Source organism: Rhinolophus sinicus, linkage group LG07, assembly GCF_036562045.2.
Source record: "Rhinolophus sinicus isolate RSC01 linkage group LG07, ASM3656204v1, whole genome shotgun sequence".
NCBI classification, from domain to species: domain Eukaryota; kingdom Metazoa; phylum Chordata; class Mammalia; order Chiroptera; family Rhinolophidae; genus Rhinolophus; species Rhinolophus sinicus.
This window is the reverse complement of record NC_133757.1, coordinates 39356844-39375987: the sequence shown is the minus strand read 5'-3', so window position 1 is coordinate 39375987 and position 19144 is coordinate 39356844. Positions and strand designations below refer to the sequence as shown.

Below are 19144 nucleotides of genomic sequence, written 5' to 3'. Positions count from 1 at the left end.
AGTAACGCTAATTCTTCTAACAGGAGCGCCCCAGGTTCCAGCTCCTCATTTCCAAACCCTGCTCATTATTGCATCTAGATTTTCTGACTTCCTCTGGTTTCTAACAGCTGACTTATTGAGAATTTTCATTTAGAGAAAATCACCACCAGTATCCCAAAGATGTTAGCCTCAGTGAAACATTTAGCTGCATGTCATCCTCGGCCCTTTAAAGCTCCCAGGAGGATTTCTGCCTATTCAGCTACCCAGAAAAAAGCTCACACATAGTTCTGTGAGGAGGCCTTTGGGCTGTGAAGCTTGTTGCATATTTTTGGCGTTATACTTGTGTGTGTAAATAGATATATTTGTAAACAGATATGAGGTTTATAACAAGTACATTTAATGTTCAACTGTATCATTGAACAGAGATTTTTTAAAGATAACAAGTCATAATTTTAGTCAAGGGCATTGGTTTGGTGGTAGATTTCGGAAATTGGGTATTTCTCAAAATCATACATCAGATATCCTTTTACATTTTTCGTTGATTTTTAGCAAAAGTGGAGAAAGAATATAAACTCCTTAGAATTCTTATATATTGTCCCATAGTTGCATTCTCAATTCTGAGGAACATACAAAACAAGGGCTAAGGTTCTTCTATTTGGTTCTGGTAAGACTAGAAGCACATTGGTGTAGTGATTAGAAGTTTGGCTTGCAATGAGAAAGATTATACTTCAAATCTCTGTCACTTTCTAGCCAGAAGTCCCTAGCCAAATTACTTAACTTCTGTAAGACTCAATTTTCTAAGGCGTAAAGCGGAAATCATAAAAGAATTCACTTTATGTTTTCTATGAGTACTAAGTGAGGTAATACATATGAAAAGCAGTAAGTATACAGGCGTACCTCAGAGATTCTGTGGGTTTGGTTCCAGACCACTGCAATAAAGCGAATAATGCAGTAAAGTGAGTCACACAATGTTTTTCTTTTTTTGGTTTCCCAGTGCATACAGAAGTTACGTTTACACTGTACCATTATCTATTAACTGTGCAATAACATTATGTCTATAAAATGTACATACTTTAATTTAAAAATATTTGATTGCTAAAAAATGCTAGCATTGTCTGAGAATTCTTAGAGTCCTGATCTTTTTGGTGGTGGAGGTTCTTACCTCAGTGTTAATGGCTGCTGACTGCTGAGGGAGGAAGCTGCTGACGGTTGGGGTGGCTGTGGCAATTTCCTAAAGTAAGACAATAATGAAGTTTGCCACATCAATTGACTCTTCTTTTCACAAATGATTTCTCTGTAGTGTGCGATGCTGTTTGATGGCATTGTACCCACACTAGAACTTCTTTCAATATTGGAGTCAATCCCCTCAAGCCCTGCTGCTTAAATTATGTAATATTCTAAATCCTTTGTTGTTATTTCAACAATCTTCACAGCATCTTTACAGGAGTAGATTCCATTTCAAGAAACCACTGTTTTTGCTCATCCATAAAAAGCAATTCAGTCACATCTTCAGGCTCCTCTTCTAATTCTAGTTCTCTTGCTATTTCTACCACATCTGTAATTACTCTCTCCACTGAAGTCTTGAACCCCTCAAAGTCATCCATGAGGATTGGAATCAACTTTATCCAAACTCCTATTAATGTTGATATTTTGACCTCTTCGCATGAATCACAGATGTTCTTAATGGCATTTAGAATGGTGAATTGTTTCCAAAGGGTTTTCAATTTACTTTGTCCAGGTCCAACAGAGGAATCACAGTCTATGGCAGCTATAGCCTTACAAAATGTATTTCTTTTTTTTTTTAATTAAAGTTTATTGGGCTGACAATTGTTAGTAAAGTTACATAGATTTCAGGTGTACAAGTCTGTATTACATCATCTATAAATCCCACTGTGTGTTCACCACCCAGAGTCAGTTCTCTTTCCATCACCATATATTTGATCCCCTTTACTCTCATCTACGACCCCTGCCCCCCTTGCCCTCTGGTAACCACTGTGTCTGTGAGTCTTTGTTTCTCATTTGTTTCTCTTGTTCTTTTGTTGTTTTTAGTTTATATACCACATATCAGTGAAATCATATAGTTCTCTGCTTTTTCTGTCTGGTTTATTTCGCTTAGGATTATATTCTCAAGATCCAGCCATGTTGTCACAAATGGTCCTATTTCATCTTTTCTTACCACCAAATAGTATTCCATTGTGTATATATACCACAACTTCTTTATCCATTCATCTATCGAGGACATTTTGGTTGTTTCCATGTCTTGGCTCAAAATGTACTTCCTATGTAATAAGACTTGAAAGTCAAAATGACTCCTTGATCCACGGGCTGCAGAATGGATGTTGTGTTAGCAGGAATAACGATAACATTAATGTTGTGCATCTCTGTGACCAGGCGCATTGTCAATAAACAGTCATATTTGGAAAGGAATCTTTTTGATCTGAGCAGTAGATCTCAATAGTGGGCTTCAAATATTCAGTAAACCATGTTGTAAACAGATGTGTTATCATACAGGCTTGATTGGTCCAGTTATAGAGCACAGGTGGAATAGATTTAGCATAATTTTTAAGGGCCCTAGGATTTTCAAATGGTAAATGAGCATTGGCTTCAATTGAAAGTCACCAACTGCATTAGCCCCTAACAAGAGAATCAGCCTGTCCTTTGAAGCTTTGAAGCCAGGAATTGACTTCTCCTTTCTATCTATAAAACTCCCAGATGGCATCTTTTTGCAATATAAGGCTGTTTTGTCTACACTGAAAATCTGTTGTTTTGTGTAGCCACCTTCATCAATTATGTTAGCTAGATCTTCTGGATAACTTGCTGCAGCTTCTACAATAGCACTTGATGTTTCACCCTGCACTTTATGTTATGGAGATGGCATCTTTCCTTAACCTCATGAACTAACCTTTGCTAGCTTCAAACTTTTCTTTAGAGCTGCCTCACCTCTGTCAGACTTCAGAGAACTGAAGAGAGTTAGGTCCTTGCTCTGGGTTAGCCTTTGGCTTAAGGGAATGCTGTGGCTGGTTTGATTGTCTATCCAGACCCCTAAAACTTTCTCCATCTCAGCAATGAGGTTGTTTCACTTTCTTATCATTCCTGCATTCACTGGAGTAGCACTTTTAATTTCCTTCAAGGACTTTTCCTTTGCATTCACCACTTGGTTAATTTTGGCACAAGAAGTCTAGCTTTCAGCCTGTCTTGGCTACTGACATGCCTTCTTCACTGAGCTTAATCATTTCTAGCTTTTGATTTAAAGTGAGAGATGTGTGACTCTTCCTTTCACTTCAACGCTTAGAGGCCATTGAAGGGTTTTTAATTAGCCTAATTTGAATATCCTAGTTTCTCAGGGAATCAGAAGGCCCAAGGAGAGGGAAAGAGGGGGGAACAGCCAGTCAACCGTGCAGTCAGAACAGACACATTTACTGGTTAAGTTCATTGTCATATGGGCGTAGTTCAGGGTACCTTAAAACAATTACAATAATGACATCAAAGATCATTGATCAAAGATCACCATAACAAATGTAATTGTGAGAATTACCAAAATGTGACACAGAGACATGAAGTGAGCACATGCCATTGGAAAAATGGCAGATGTACCTTGCTCAATGCAAGGTTGTCACAAACCTTCAGTTTATAGAAAACAGTATCTACACAACACAGTAAAGCAACAAGCAGTAAAATGAGTTATGCCTGTATAGCCTAGCACATCATAAGTGTTCACTTAATATTAGTGATTTTCTGGAACTTTGTTAGATAATTTTTGGTCATGGAGAGGGTCTCTGAGGAACAGCCAGAGGTTGCAGTGCAGTACAGTTTAATGTGAATTAGCTCAGGAAAATCAAAGTCAAAATTCGATTTCACCTGAAAGAGCTTGGGCAACTCAATTAATCCTCACTTATCCTGAATAGTGTTTTTTTAAAAAATACCCTGTGTTGTCCCAGCCTCCTTTTTCACATTCTTTCTCTTGCTGTATACTTACTTTCCCCACCCTCTCTTTATCACAAACTGCCCTTAAAAAATAATCTCTTGATAATTGTTGACACCTTAATCAAGAATTCTTTCTCTCTACAGTAATTTATTTTTCAATATAATCATTCAGTGGGTACTGATGGGCTACTAAAGGAACTTTACATTTTCAGGAACTGATGTGAGAGAAGGGTTTTGAAGCATGTGGAGACTTCCAATGACTCTGAAATTATTTTATATGGATATTTTTCTTTACCGGCTCTATATAAAGCTGGATAGGCAAAAACCAAAAACAAACAAACAAAAATCTCATGCTACTCTTTTCTTCTGGGTTGCTTGACAAACAGGATTAGTTTCTAAATCAATTGAAAATTGTTTTGTTCATTTGGTAAAAGTTTCCATTTCATACCTGAGTTCAGTTTGGCAATAAGCAAAACAGGTTGAAAGTCTCTAAATCTTTTTTTCCAGGTCAGCTGTGTCATCTTGTATCTACACAGCTGCTTTGTCATCTTGTATTTATGTAAACAGACATTCTGGAATGACTGCACTCAGGGATCTGGTCCCAGTCTGAGCCCTGCTACTGATTCGAAGCCCCAGTTCCCATATTTATAAAATTAAGAGAATGGACTAGATGCTGAATTGCAAATAAGATTTATCTTACAGTCCTACTTTGAGTAATTGGTAGTGGCTGCCTAGGGTATGAGTTTGAGATGGCTCAGATGAATCTTGATGCACTGGGAGAGTGTTTTGTGATAAATTACCCATAGGCATGGGATAGAGGAATGAAGCCACTCAGGCCAGATGTTTGCCATCCTGGACCAGGCAGTTGCCAAGGTCCTTCCAGTTCTAGCATCACATCAGGCTATGACTGATTCTCTACTTACTGAAGATGTGAAGTGCCTGCCATCCAAGCAGGTCAGCCTCCTGCTATAACCAACTAGATTGCTGTTTACCTATACTAAATGTATTGTTGCCCATTCCTTTCCAAAAGTACTTGAGGCACAACAAATAACTTTTAAAAGCTAAAAAAGGAATTCACAAAAGAGATGGGGAAATGAGAGTAAAATATAGAAGAGAGAGTCAACTATGAAATGTGACGTTTGATTTTAATCTCCCTAACTTTATTCTCTACCACTCTATTCTCTCTTTCCATCTAATATCTATCGACTATGGCAAAGAACAAAGGGTCACATTGACCTGGTAATACTATGTGAAACTCTGGACATTTTTCAGGTTTTCTCATAAAAAAAACTGTCTGGTAGAAATCTGAGATTTGCTTAGGATTCTGCGTGATGGAGAAAATGTTTTTGCTCTCTTACTGAGTCAGATTTCAGCAGAGCAATCAAAATGATTAGTCTATTTAAAATTCATCGACGGTAATGATCATTTGCGTCATCCTGCAAAGATGAGACTTGAGTCTTACGTGAAAGCATTCAAAACCTCATTGCCTTCTACAGTGTCCTCAGATGCAAGCTACCCAATGCACAGTAAATGAATCAGCACAGCTGACGTGGGGTAGAGGAAATAGTCACATGTTCTAAAACTGCAGAGTTTTATGACTGCAGTGATATTTTGCATTGAGACTATATTAAAATACTGATCTTGGGAAGGAATTTACAAAGTATGATCATAAATGATGTATTTCTTGAAGATACTCTTAAATCTTTCTGCAAAATGGATTAAAAGACTAAGAACTTCTTTTATTAATAACAATTTGTTCAGTCAGACTCATTAGGGTTATTTCTTTTCCCAAAATGCTATAGACGTTTTTCCTCCAGTGATTTCTGTGCTCTCACCCTCTCTTCTATTTAACATTGTTAGGTTACTGGTTTTTTTGGGTTTTTTTGTTTGTTTGTTTGTTTTTAAATAAAAAGTGAAGCAGATTTCTGGTTTGGGCTAAAAAGAAGTAACAGGAATTGAATTTATCCTCTTGGCTGAAACAACACCAAAAAAAATCAAATGAGGAAACCATTTTCAGGATATTGGATATCAGGCAATGGAGGACAGTGATCTTTAAGAGATCGCAAACAAACGAGGGAACCCTGTGATTCCCAAAACTTGTTGCTTTGAGAAAGTTTCTAGGCCATGGCACACTAAGGAGAACCACAGACAGAGCCTGGCAAACTTGATTTGAGAAGATAGAACTGAGGACCTGGAGCGATTAAGGCACTTAGAGTTAGGCAAAGTACTGGAAAGGAGAGGACTGCAAAGAAAGAGTACTCTGGAGACAGTCAGAGGGTCCTCCTCAAGTATTTGGCCAAATAAATGATCAGGGTATATATGTACAGCAACTGTCTGAGGCTGAGGGAAGAGTACTCAGATCAGAGACAACAGTACTGAGATCCCATGTAGAGATGGGGATAGTGCCAAATCCCCTGCCACACAGGAAAACCTTATAATTCCTGAGTCATTGCATAGAGTAATCAGAAAGAAGAGTCTTGCTTCTGGTAGAGATAATTAGACCTAGACAAAATACTGCTCAGGACTTGCCTAATAAGTATTGAAAACAATGGCAGAAGCGATCAAACTATTTCCAAATTACTTAACTGTGTCCCAGAACAAAACACAAGAGTAATTATAGGAATACAGAAATATCCAGCACCCAACAAGGTAAAATACACAGTATCATGCATCTAATCAATTGTACAAAGAAGCAGGAAATTACCACCTATTATGAAGAGAAAAATCAATCAGACAAAACTGACCCAGAACTGACAAGGACTTTAGAAAATTATTATACTGTATTTCATATGTTCAAAAAATTAAATGTAATATTGAACATGCCAAATAGAGAACGATATTTTTGTTTCTGTATTTTTCAATTACAGTTGACATTCAATATTATTTTACATTAGTTTCAGGTGTACAGCATAGTGTTTAGACATTTATATAATTTGTGAAGTGACCCCCTCGATAAGTCTGGCACTCACCTGGCACTATACATAGTTGTTAGAGTATTATTGACTGTTATTTCCTATGCTGTACTTCACGTCCCTGTGACTATTTTGTAAGTACCAATTTGTACTTCTTAATCCCTTCAACTTTATCACTGCCTCCCAACTCCCCCATCCATCTGGTAACCATCAGTTTGTTCGCTGTATTTATGGGTCTGTTTATTTTTCTGTTTGTTTTGTTCTTTAGATTCCACATGTAAGTGAGATGATATGGTATTTGTCTTTCTCAGTGAGTTGTTTCACTTGGCATAATACCCTCTAGGTCTGCCCATCTTGTTGCAAATGGTAAGATTTCATTCTTTATGGCCGAGTAATATTCTATATGAACCCCTTCTTCTTTCCCTAGTTGTCTACTGACCAACTCTTACATTGCTTCCATATCTTGCTATTGTAAATAGCGCTGCAGTGAACATTGGGGTGCATATGTCGTTTCGAATTAGTGTTTTAGGTTTCTTCTGATAAAAAGAAGTAGAATTGCTGGATCATAAGGTAGTTCTACTTTTAATTTTTTGAGGAACCTCCACACTGTTCTTTTTTTCCCCCAGTCTTGATATGAGTTCTTCTTTATATCCTTAGTTTAGGACTTACGTTTAGCTAGTCTTTAGATGGTTCTCCACGTTGATAGTTGTATAATTTAATTGTAATCTTAATGTGGTCATGAGAGGAGGCAAGCACAGCGTTTACCTACTCCACCACCTTGACCAGAACCCCCACGCTGTTTTCCATATTGGCTGCACCAATTTGCAACCCCACCTATAGTGCATGAGGGTTCACTTATCTCCACATCCTCACCAACACTTGTTGTTTGTTGATATATTGATGATAGCCATTCTGACAGGTATGAGATGATAGCTCATTGTGGTTTCAATTTGCATTTCTCTGATGATTAGTGATGTTGAGCATCCTTTGGTCATCTGGAAGTCCTCTTTGGAGAAATGTCTATTCATGTCCTCTGCCCATTTTTTAATTGGATTTTTTTTTTTTTTTTTTTTTTTTTTTTTTTTTTTTTTTGGTGTTGAGTTGTGTGAGTTCTTTATAAATTTTGGATATTAACCCCTTATCAGATATATCATTGGCAAATATCTTCTCCCATTAAGTAGATTGTCTTTTCGCATTTTTCTTTTTGATGGTTTCTTTGGCTGTGCAAAAACTTTTTCATTTGATGTAGTCCCATTTGTTTGCTTTTTCTCGTTTCCCTTGCCCGAGGAGATATCTCAGAAAAAAATATTACTAAGAGCAATGTCAGAGTGTTTACTGCCTATATTTTCTTCTAGGGGTTTTATGTTTTCAGGTCTTACATTTAGGTCTTTAATCTATTTTGAGTTTGTTCTTGTATATGGAGTAAAAAGGTGGTCCAGTTTCATTTTTTGCAGGCCTGTCCAGTTTTCCCAACACCATTTATTGAATAGACTGTCTTTACCCCATTGCATATTCTTGCTCCCTTTGTCATAGATTAAAAGTCTATATAGGTGTAGGTTTATTTCCGGGTGCTCTATTCTGTTCTATTGATCTACCATGTTTCCCCAAAATAAGACCATGCCTTATATTAATTTTTGCTCCAAAAGATGCATTAGGTCTTATGTTCAGAGGTTGTTACTCTGAAAAATCATGCTAGGGCTTATTTTCCAGTGAGGTCTTATTTTCAGGGAAACATGATATGTGTCTGTTTTTATGCCAGTACCATGCTGGTTTAATTACTATGGCCTTGTAGTGTAGTTTGATATCAGATAGCATACCTCCAACTTTCTTCTTCTTTCTCAAGATTACCATGCCTATTTGGAGTCTTTTATAAAGGGTTTTAGAATTATTTGTTCTAGTTTTGTGAAAAATGCCATTGGTGTTTTGATTGGGGTTGCACTGAATCTATAGATTGCTTTGGGTAGCGTGGGCATCTTAACAATGTTAATTCTTCCTCTCTGTGAACATGCTATATACTCCCATTTATTTGTGAGTTAATAATAGTTTTAAAAGACCCATGTCAAACCTCTAGAGACAAAAACCAGAAAATGAGTCCTAGAAATAAAATCTAGATGAAATAGACATTATTAATAGGATTAATAATAGATTAAACATGGTAGGTGGTTAGAGAACTTGAAGACATCGTAGTATATACTACCCAAAATGAAACGCAGAGAGAAAAAAAAGACTAAAAACTTTTAGAAGAACATAAAAATCAGTAAACTGTGGGTTAACTTCCAGTGACTTAATGTATGTATACTTTGAGCTCCCAAAGGAAGGTGGGAACCAGACGAGAAAGTTGAAGAAATGATGTCCAATTTTTTTTTCAAATACGTGAAAACTATAAATCTTTATGAAGCTCAAATACCCCAAGAACAAGAAATGTAAAGAATACTACACCAAGGTGCATCATAACCAAATTGCCCAAAACCAGTGGTAACAAGGACATTTTATAAGCAGCCAGGGAAAAATGTAACATTAACTATAGAGTAACAAAGATAAGGATAACATCAGATATTTTTGCCAAAAATAATGCAAGTGGAAACAAAGTGAAGCAACATTTTTAAAGTTCTGAAAGGGCAAAAAACCTCTGTCCATCTATACCCAGTAAAATATCTTTCAAAAAAATAAATAGGCTTTTATTTAAATAAAGAAGGCTTTTCCCAACATCTAAAAGCTGAATGAATTTATTAATAGTTTTGTATCAATATTATAAGAAATGTTATAAGATGTCCTCAAGGCAAAAGGAAAATGATACCAGTTGGAAATTTGAATCTACTCAAAAGCAATAAAGATTCTTTTTTAATTTAAGTGTCTTTAAAATATAACAGACCACATAAGTAAAAATACTGACAATGGGATGTGGGTTTATAAGATACGTAGCAGTGAAATGTATGACAATGACAGCACAAAGACCAAGGGAGCAAAAATGGTAGTAAACTACTGTAAGGTCCCTATATCATCACTTGAAATGATACATTAACACTTGAAAGGACTTTGATAAGTTAAAGATGGAGGCTATAGATCCTAAAATATCCCCCAAAATGACAGAACAAAGAGTTATAGCTAATAAGCTAACAAAGAAGATAAAATAGAATCACACAAAAAGTAGTTTATCCAAAAGAAGGTGGAAAAAAGAGGAACAGGGAAGCAAAGAGCATATAGGACAAAGAGAAATCAAATAGGAGGCTGATTTAAATCTTGCCATATTAATAGTCATGATATGTAAATAGTCTAAATACCCCACTTAAAACACACAGATTATCATGGAATAAAAAATTAAGACCCAAGTATGTAATACCCACACAAAACCCACTTCAAATATTAAGACAAATAAGTTGAAAGTAAAATGATGGAAAAAGATATGCCATGCTAACACTATCATGTAATGATAAAGGGATCATACATTGCTGGTGGGAATGTTAAATGGAACAATCCCTTGGAAAACAGTTTGGAAATTCAGATTTAAAACATACACTTGCCATATAACCTAGCCATTCTGCTCCTTGGTATTTATTTACCCAATAGAAATGCATATGTCCATATAAAGACTTGTATACAGATGTCCATAACAGCTGTATTTGTAACAGCCCCAAACTGAAATCAACCCAAGTATCCATAAATAGGTGAATGGCTAAACAAAATATAGTATATCTATGAAATGGCATAGTGTTTAACACTAAAAGGAATTAACTCTTGATGCATGCAACAATGTGGATGAATCTTAAAATGATCGCTCGATTTGAAAGACAGCAGACAAAACATATACTACATAATTCTGTTTATATAAAATTCTAGGAATTGTAAACTAATGTCTAGTGACAGAAAGCAGATAATTGGTTGCCAAGAGGTTGAGTAGGAGGGGTATTGTGGGCAGGGGTGGAAGGGAAGGATGACAACAGGGCACAAGTCTCTTGAGAGTGCTGTATATGTTCAATATCTTTATTGTGGTGATGAATTCATAGGTCATATTGTTTTTTCTTTATTCATTACAGGTATACAAAACAACATAATGATTAAACATTCATAGGTCATACTGAACTTGTGGACATATCTCCTATGTCAAAACTTATAAGATTGTATACTTTAAATATATGTAGCTTATTGTATATCAGTTATACCTCAATCAAGCTGTTCAGAAATAGGTGGAATACAATAGTATGCAGGGTACTCAGGATGCAAATGTTTTACCACTTTCTCCTCTCCATTTTAAACCTTAAACATTAGCACTAACTTGATAACTGTCTCAGAAACATGCAAATGCGCTAACTAGGGACCTTGATTGGACTCATAGTAACTGAATATATTATCCAAAAATTGTGATTATTATGTTGGCTTTAAGTATCTTTCTGTTGTAAAATTACAGTTGTAATTTTACATTACAATGAAATAAACTTATGATAACTTCACTCAAATAGCCCACCAAAGAAAAATTCAGACTTTCCTTTTGGCATGATTGCAAACATATATACAGACTCGCAGAGCCTGAAAGGACCTCAGAAATATCTGGCATGCTTTTACAGAAAGAGATTGAGTGTCAGAGGAAATGTGACCAGCTTGAAGTCACACAATTAATTGAGACTAGAATTTATGTCTCCTGACTCCCTGAGTAGATCAGTATTTCAAAACTCAGGGGACTTGAATATAGAGGCTATTCAATACATATTTGTCAAACTCAGAATGAATATTTCAGATTGAACTGGTGAGCTTATATACTCCTGTTTTAAAATATACTGAGATATTATAAAAGAAAAAAACAAAATCTATACCTCCCACCTTTTTTACATGAACAATTTTCCATTTTTGGGAAGGCTCACAGTAGGAAGAGCATACAGTCTTCATCTCTTTTCATCCTGTCATTGTGTTTTTTTGTGTGTGTCTTTTTCAGTTTTATTGCACTTGATTTTTTGTCTATCTCTGTCTTTTTTATTAAATTTCTGATAATAACCTTTCCAGGGATTCTGGGAACATTCATTCAGTCTTCTCAAATTCTAAGCTATTCAAGGCATTAATTATGCATAATGACTACAAAAAAAGAAGAAAGAAAAGGACGAGCACACAGCCGTTAAGCCATCAGAATGGGTGGGGGGAAATCTATGCATGTATCAATTAAAATTTGTATCAGTCGTTAAGAAACCACAGTAAACAGATGCAGGCCAGTCGTGGTTCTTGTCATGAATTCACACAGAAAATGTGTCAGCTCTTATTCTTCCTATTCCACACTGTTTTCTCTGACTACTCCATAAACTTTGTCTAAAGAGCAAATGCTAATTCTTCGTGGCCCAATTTGAGTCTAAAATTTAATCTTCTGACATTTCCTGTATGTAGAGTTTTCAGAAATTCTGACTGTATCCATAGGGATTGAGAAATAGTAGGTGATAAAACAATGTTAAACTTTAAGGAAGTTGAATTGCAGGATAATACTATGTATTCTACAAAATAATTGGAACATCATTTATAATTATGATATAGCAGTGGTTCTCAAACTGGAGTACACAAAAGTTACAGGGTATTATTCCCTGACCCTTCTCCCAGATATTCTGATTCAGTAGATCAGGTGTGGAGCCCCACAATTTCCACTTTTTAACAAGTTTTACAAGAGATTTTGCTGCAAGTGGATTTATGTTGATAAAAATTGCTCAACCTCTCTCCATTTTTGTTGCTAGTAAACCTTGGTTAAAATTCTAGTTCCACAATTTACTAGCTAGAAGGCCTTAGAAAAGTCATGTTACCTCTCTGTATCTCTTCTTTAAAATAAGAATAATGCAGGGTTTCTGGTGAGGATTAATAAAATGATGAATGTAAAGTGCCTGGTACGTAGTAGATGCTTAACTAATGTTAGTTTCTTTTCCCCAAACATAACCATGTTCCTTCTCAATCTGAGCCTAAACTAGAATGTGTTTCTCCCTTAATTCTTAACCTCAGTGCAAAAACATTTCCACATATTTAAGTTGTAAAAAAAAAAAATCACATATCTCAATTCAAATGACTGGGTATCAGTCTCAGAAATATTTTTGCTATTTTTGAGTGACTAAGGCATGACGGAACATCGATGCATGCATATAATTAGCCATGGTACAAAAGCCAGCTGATATAAGATTTTGAAACTTGATTCAAGAAAGAAAGAAAAAAAAAGTAATTGCTTAAAAAGCCATCTCCCTGTTAGCACTGCACCACAAAACAGTGGGGAAAACATGCCAAGCTTGTACTTATACTAAAAAGGGCTAGAAATAAAAACTTACATGTTTAAATATTTAAAATTTATCTTTATCAAACTTATATAGCTACAAAGTTTTAAAAGTTAAATAGCGCTAGGTAGCTCATACTAAAAAAGACAGGTGTTCCCCCAGCCCCAGCCACGTTAACCCCATTCTCCAAAGGCAACTACCTTCAGATACCTGTTTCTTTTGGCATTTATCTCCATGTTTTCAAGGATTCACTTTAGATTTAACTTCATTTAACTATTAAATCTAATTCACTACTGGTTCAGGTCATGCACATAATTTTATTTCCTTTGCTGAACATAATTTTTGTTTTTCTCACTGTTATTCATTGCATCTTTTTAAAGAATTCACTTGGTTTTCTCTGTATTTACACTTAAGCCTTTCTACATCCTCCAGTAGCCAGCGTTTCAATAGAATTGCTCACAAATATAAACTGTCAGATAATTTCTCATTTCCATTTTTTTTCTAGCTACTTTCTTCCTAGAGTCAGTTTGGGCCTCCTCTTTCCATTTGAACTGGTTTCCTAGAAAGAAAACTGCACAGCTGTTGTTATCTTTTGTCATTCCCCTGTGTTGGATCCTGTAACCAGGGCCCCTGGTTTCTTTTTGTGGTCCTTTTTTTGTTTTGGTAAAAGCTAACTCATTTTTAATGGCCGGGTTTTAAGATCATCTCCAAAAGACCCCTGAAAAAACAATTGCTCCATTTATATTTTAGAGATACCCCAAAATAGAAAAGTAAACGAATTTACACATTGCTCTTAATATTGGCAACTGATTTGTTCTCCCCAAAGGCAAAATCAAAACCACCTGATAGAACATCCTAAAAACGGTGACAAGCTCTCCAGGTGAGAAAGCCAAATGGTGGGATATTATCAGTGGAGGCTTACAAATTCATATTTTTCCCTCAAGTTCTACAGTTTCTCTGATAGCTGATTGTTATCTGATTCTGGCAATTCACTGTAATTGAAAACCATGTACAAGCAACAAGGAAAAATCAATTCAGTGACCATGAAAAAAAGAAAAAATGAGCTACAGACTCACTGGGGAAGTTTAAATAGCTTCTCTGTAGGGTTGTATTATTGGTTTTTATTCTGAAGCATGAGCACTGAAGCACAAAAAAAAAGCCAGTAATTGGGGTCAGTATTCAAGCATATCCCCCCTAAAAAATGGATCTAAAGCTGATCAGCATATGATGTGCAGTGTCCTCTGTTAGAATAAAACTTTGGCTTCAAATAAGCATGTGATGCCTCTAACATTTCCATTAGGGAACGTTAATGAGTTTCTTTTGACTAAAGTGTTGCAGAGGTGTGATTCTCAGAAATGAAAGTCTAGATACCTCAAACTCCCTGTGTAAAATAAGATACTCTTGAAAGGAGACAAAATGTACATTAATTTCAATGCTTTTTTTCCCCCTGTATAAAAATCTTACATCCAATAGCAAAGAAGCAGTGTTGAAATGAGTAGAAATGAAATTACTGGTTCTTACTGAGAGGAGCACAGGAGTAGTCAAGGACTAATTTCAATACCATGTGCAAAGGAGGCCACAGGCTGCTAGACAGGAGATGAGGCCACGAGAGCTTTGCCCAGCTACTTCTGGGGAAGTTGTCCTTCCTGCATGACCCAGGAAAAGACCAACAAGGCCAAAGGAAACTGGCATTTTGAGAAACATTGACAAGTGGCCTGAAGATGAGTTCCTCAGAGGTTCCCTGCTTGTTCCCTCAAGTCCAGGGTGCAGCTGCAGATGTACCACACGTCCTTAAAGCTGTCACTTACCTCTTCTAAGTGTCAGTTTCTCATCCCCAGAGGATAATAACCAGGATGGTACTTTGCCCTGAACTTGAGCTGAAACCGGAACTCAGCAGGAAGCTCAGAAGGAAGTTCAGCAGGAAGCTCAGCAGGAAGCTCAGCAGGAAGTGCCACAGTTGGACTGTCCCTCCTACCTACAAAACAATGTGTGCCGAGCAATAGGGTTGTTCAGCAAATGTGTCCCTACAGATTGTTTCCCAAGGAGCACTATTTGCCGCTTTCATTCATTCACCCTTTATTTGACAATTGTTTTTATTGTTTACTATGTGAACAATAATGGTGAGCAAAATCAGATGCAGGCCCTGCCGTCATGGAGCTTGGAGCCCAGGATAGTGGTTCTCATCCTGGCTGAATGTGAATCACCCGGGTTACTTTAACTAAACACTGATAACCGATGCATTTTAGACTGGGGATTGGGATTCTAATGTGCCCCAGAGTTGAGATCCAGTATGGGTCTAGGGGGAAAATAGCATTTATATAGGCTCTGTGGTAGGACATATAAGGAAATAAAAAAAATGTGAATGTGGCTGTGGGGAGATGGCATAGAGAGAGCAGCATGTGAGGTGAGGCCTGGCATTGGGAAAACAGGGATTGAAAAAAGTAAAACAGGTTTCTTCGCTCTAGGCTTTCTCACAATCTTCAGTAAGCTAATGTTTCGTGAATACCCAAGGGGGATGTTGTATACTGTATTCCAAAGTTACTTTTACACAGAGCTTATTGAGATAACTCATGTTTCTCATTTAGGAAATACTGCTTGTATAGTAGAATTGACTAGATCGGTAGGGAACGTTGAAGTTGGGTGGGTGGAATAATTTCGTTCCAGAAGTTCAGAAGATTGGTCATAAAGCTTCTAAAATCCAGAGATCTTCTTAGTCCCTGAAGGATTTTGACAGGGGACTCAAATTGGAATTAATGGTTGTTTACATAAATGGCATGTAATACTACACAGTAATATATTCAGTTTTATCAGTTGGCTCCTTACCACTTAAAAAAGTATGTAATGATTTATTCTGATTTCAAAAGGGGGGGGGGGCTTTTGAAAATATTTCTAAATGTAAAAGGCCAAGTGTAATTGTAGGAGGAATTAGTAACATTTGTGATTTGAGTTAGAATTGAGGCTAAGGATTACTAGTCTTTGGAGGGCAACCTGTGTTTTTAATCCACTGACTGTTTAATCCAAGAACTCAGTTAATGTTCACTAGATGAGAATTGCATTTTAGAGCATGAACTTCAGGAAAACTTATTTAGAGAGAAAACATATGAAATCGACTATTATGAGTGTCTTCCTGTATAAACATGATTGCAAAGATTACTCACTGATTAACCTTTGCATATTAAATATGCTTAACTGGAATTTGAAAGTCATGAGCCTGTTTCATTCATATGGCTTTGAAAATCATTCGGTTCTATTTAAATAGCTGAGTCATAAAACTGAAGGCAGGAACTTTAGAGGTATAAAAAAAGAAGACACATTCACTGTACTGCCTGGATGTTAATTGAATGGGTCCACTTTATTGCTGTTACACATTAGCCACTCCACACATTGGCTTTACTGATTCTTAAAAAAAAAATAAAAAAAAAAAATAGAGTGCTTCTGAGAAGTTTCAGAATACAAATAACATGTCACGTAATCCTGTATCAATGAGGCAGTTATTAATAGAGAGGCTAAGATTTTACCTAATATTACATAGCTGGTAAATAGCCAAGCTAGGATTGGGATCTATGCCTGGCTAACTCTAGAGCCTAGGTTCATGCTAAAGGATAATTTTTAAGAAAAATAAAATGTACATGTGTCAAAGATTGTATTTAATTCATTAAATAAATGAGAAAACCAGTTCAAAAGAGTATCCAAAGAACAGACGTGATTCTAAATCAGGAATGTTGAAATGACTTTGCCAATGGACACCAAACTGACTGCTTCCACAATGGAGGAGGCAAGTCTTTAAACTTCTCCTGGACATAATTTACTTGTATAGCTATGGAATTATTTTACACTGCTATCACGTATCTACACCTTAATAGTGTAAAATAGTTCAAAGGCAATGAAAGATTCAGAGACCCCATAGTGTGGAGTAACTCAGAAGGGTGTGCTTGAAACAATGCATATGAGTATATACTGTCCTAAAACCTTGTTGGTGAAGAGAATTCACTTTATCTTTAATACAGAAAAATTGTGTGCTTCTTAAAAGTAGTGATGCCATCTTTCTAATATCTGTTTTATAGCTCTCAGAGCAGGGCTTACTAAACACATGTTGATGTTGATTTGACTAACTACTGGCCTCTGGAGTTTTGTTCTGTTTTGTTTTTTATCTCTACAATGGGGATGACACTACCTACCTACCTGGCGCTGTGTGCAGGACACTGGCACAGGCGTCAGAACAGTGTCTTGCACACAGTAAGCTCTCAGTGAGGGTTCGCTCTTCCTGTTCTATGTCCACTGGACCCTTTTGAAGAACTGTCATTTCACCTATTCTGATTGAGTCTTCATTGATCCAGTGAGGGAAGTTCAGCAAGAATGATGATTAACCCCGTGAGTTGTCCACGTTGATTGCTTCTTTTCATTTCATTTCGGTTTTGTTTCTCAATAGATATAAAAATTTTTATACAGAGACCACATATCATCTTTGTAATAATACATTAAAATATTTTTAAAAGAAATTAGAAAAGTACAAAATCAAAGTTTGATGCTGGGGAAGAAAACTAATGAAAATGTGCATTCCACCTACTAAATAAGACTAAGCCTCCTGGAAGAATTGGTTTGGGAAAAAACCCTTGATGCTTCCTAGGTTTTCAGTGCTCATGTGCTGGGTTTTTGTTTGCTTGATTGTTGTTTTGTGTGTTTTTATGTGTGTTTATCTTCCTCTGACTCCGCAAAGGAAGAAAGCTGGTGCTGAGTCTTATATAAGTGGAGATACAGAATCTTTTCACCCTTCCTACAGTGAGCTGCCTAGTGAACAGCTGACATTTTTTAAAGTACACACACCTTATCCCAAATTTCCAAATATTTGCCATGAAATAAGGATAGCCACAAATACCTCTATAAGAGTAAACTCTGTTCAGAGTCACTATACTTCCAAACTGGGGCCAGAATCAGGGAACCAAATGCTGCTACCATTTAATCCAGATGGAGTTTCCCCTGATGGAAGCTGTTTCCCCCCAGCTAAGATGGCTAATTGCAAGCTCTATGTTGATTATTTTTCTCTCATTCAGACTATTTTGGAATCCTCAGCCCAGTATGGAATCAATAATAACTCTTTGAATTCCTGCAAACATTCCTGAGTATTATATTTAAACTTCTGAAATATGAGGGAAATCGGAAGTGGAGGGGAAGTTTGCAAACAAAAGCAAACTCTAATTGCATGATAGAGGGGTTCTATGGCTGAAGGAGGTGATACAGAGATAGTGGACTCCAAAATTAGAGCTTCCAAATGTCATGCTCCCTATCTTTGGTCCAAATAAGGAGTCACAAATGAGAAAGAGGGTTAGTTATCATACAGTCATAAAAGTTGTAAACACAAACACACACACACACACACACACACACGCACACACAACCAACCATGGTTTAAATTCCACAGTATTATAATAAAACAAAAGAATCTGCATTCTTCAGTGATTTGTGCTTTTTGAAACATTTCCGAATGACTTACTATTGATCTCTAAAGTAAAAAAAGCCCAGTGAGGTAGCAGAGGAGATAGTCTTCTCTTTTGATAAAAGAAAAATATAGAATGAGGGAGGTCAGTTAGTGACAGAGAAAGAAACCAGAATATTCATACAGTGCACTATCTAATTAAATCTAGATGGGTTAATGTAGAGTCTAGAGAAGCAGTTCCTTTCCTTGAGTATTTTAAAGGGGAGTGGTAAGTTTTGAGTATCAAACAAGATGAAAATCATCTCTTTCTTTACTATAAAATGCCAGACTCCTTCACATAAGTATGTTAGTGCTCCTAACACATTAGTGCCACAGCTGCCCAAATCAAATAATTAAAAAAAAAAATAAAAAATAAAATAAAAGATACATAAAACTTTAGAGTACAAATAAACCTACTAAACCACCACTGAGAAATAAAATCATTTCCTTCATGGACTAAAGATGAGGTTTCCTCACTGTTAACACGTGTGTAACAGTCATTCGGAGCAACTTAATCAGCTGGAGGGCAAACTGTGGAACTCAGGAGGCAAATGTCATTAAGGATATCCAAGAAAGTTCCAGGAATCACTGAGCATTAGATCTTGGGGGTCTAGTGCTCCGGTTCAAAA

The 19144-nt window shown here is 36.4% G+C and overlaps 1 protein-coding gene and 1 long non-coding RNA gene across 3 annotated transcripts in view; one reads left to right on the top strand and one right to left on the bottom strand.

The window, feature by feature from the left end:
- The window catches only part of LOC109447443 (uncharacterized), a 172410-nt gene that overhangs the window by 51859 nt on the left and 101407 nt on the right, over nucleotides 1-19144 (top strand). The gene's annotated exons all lie outside the window — the stretch shown is intronic.
- Nucleotides 1-19144, bottom strand: part of PHYHIPL (phytanoyl-CoA 2-hydroxylase interacting protein like) — a 127869-nt gene that overhangs the window by 100083 nt on the left and 8642 nt on the right. The gene's annotated exons all lie outside the window — the stretch shown is intronic.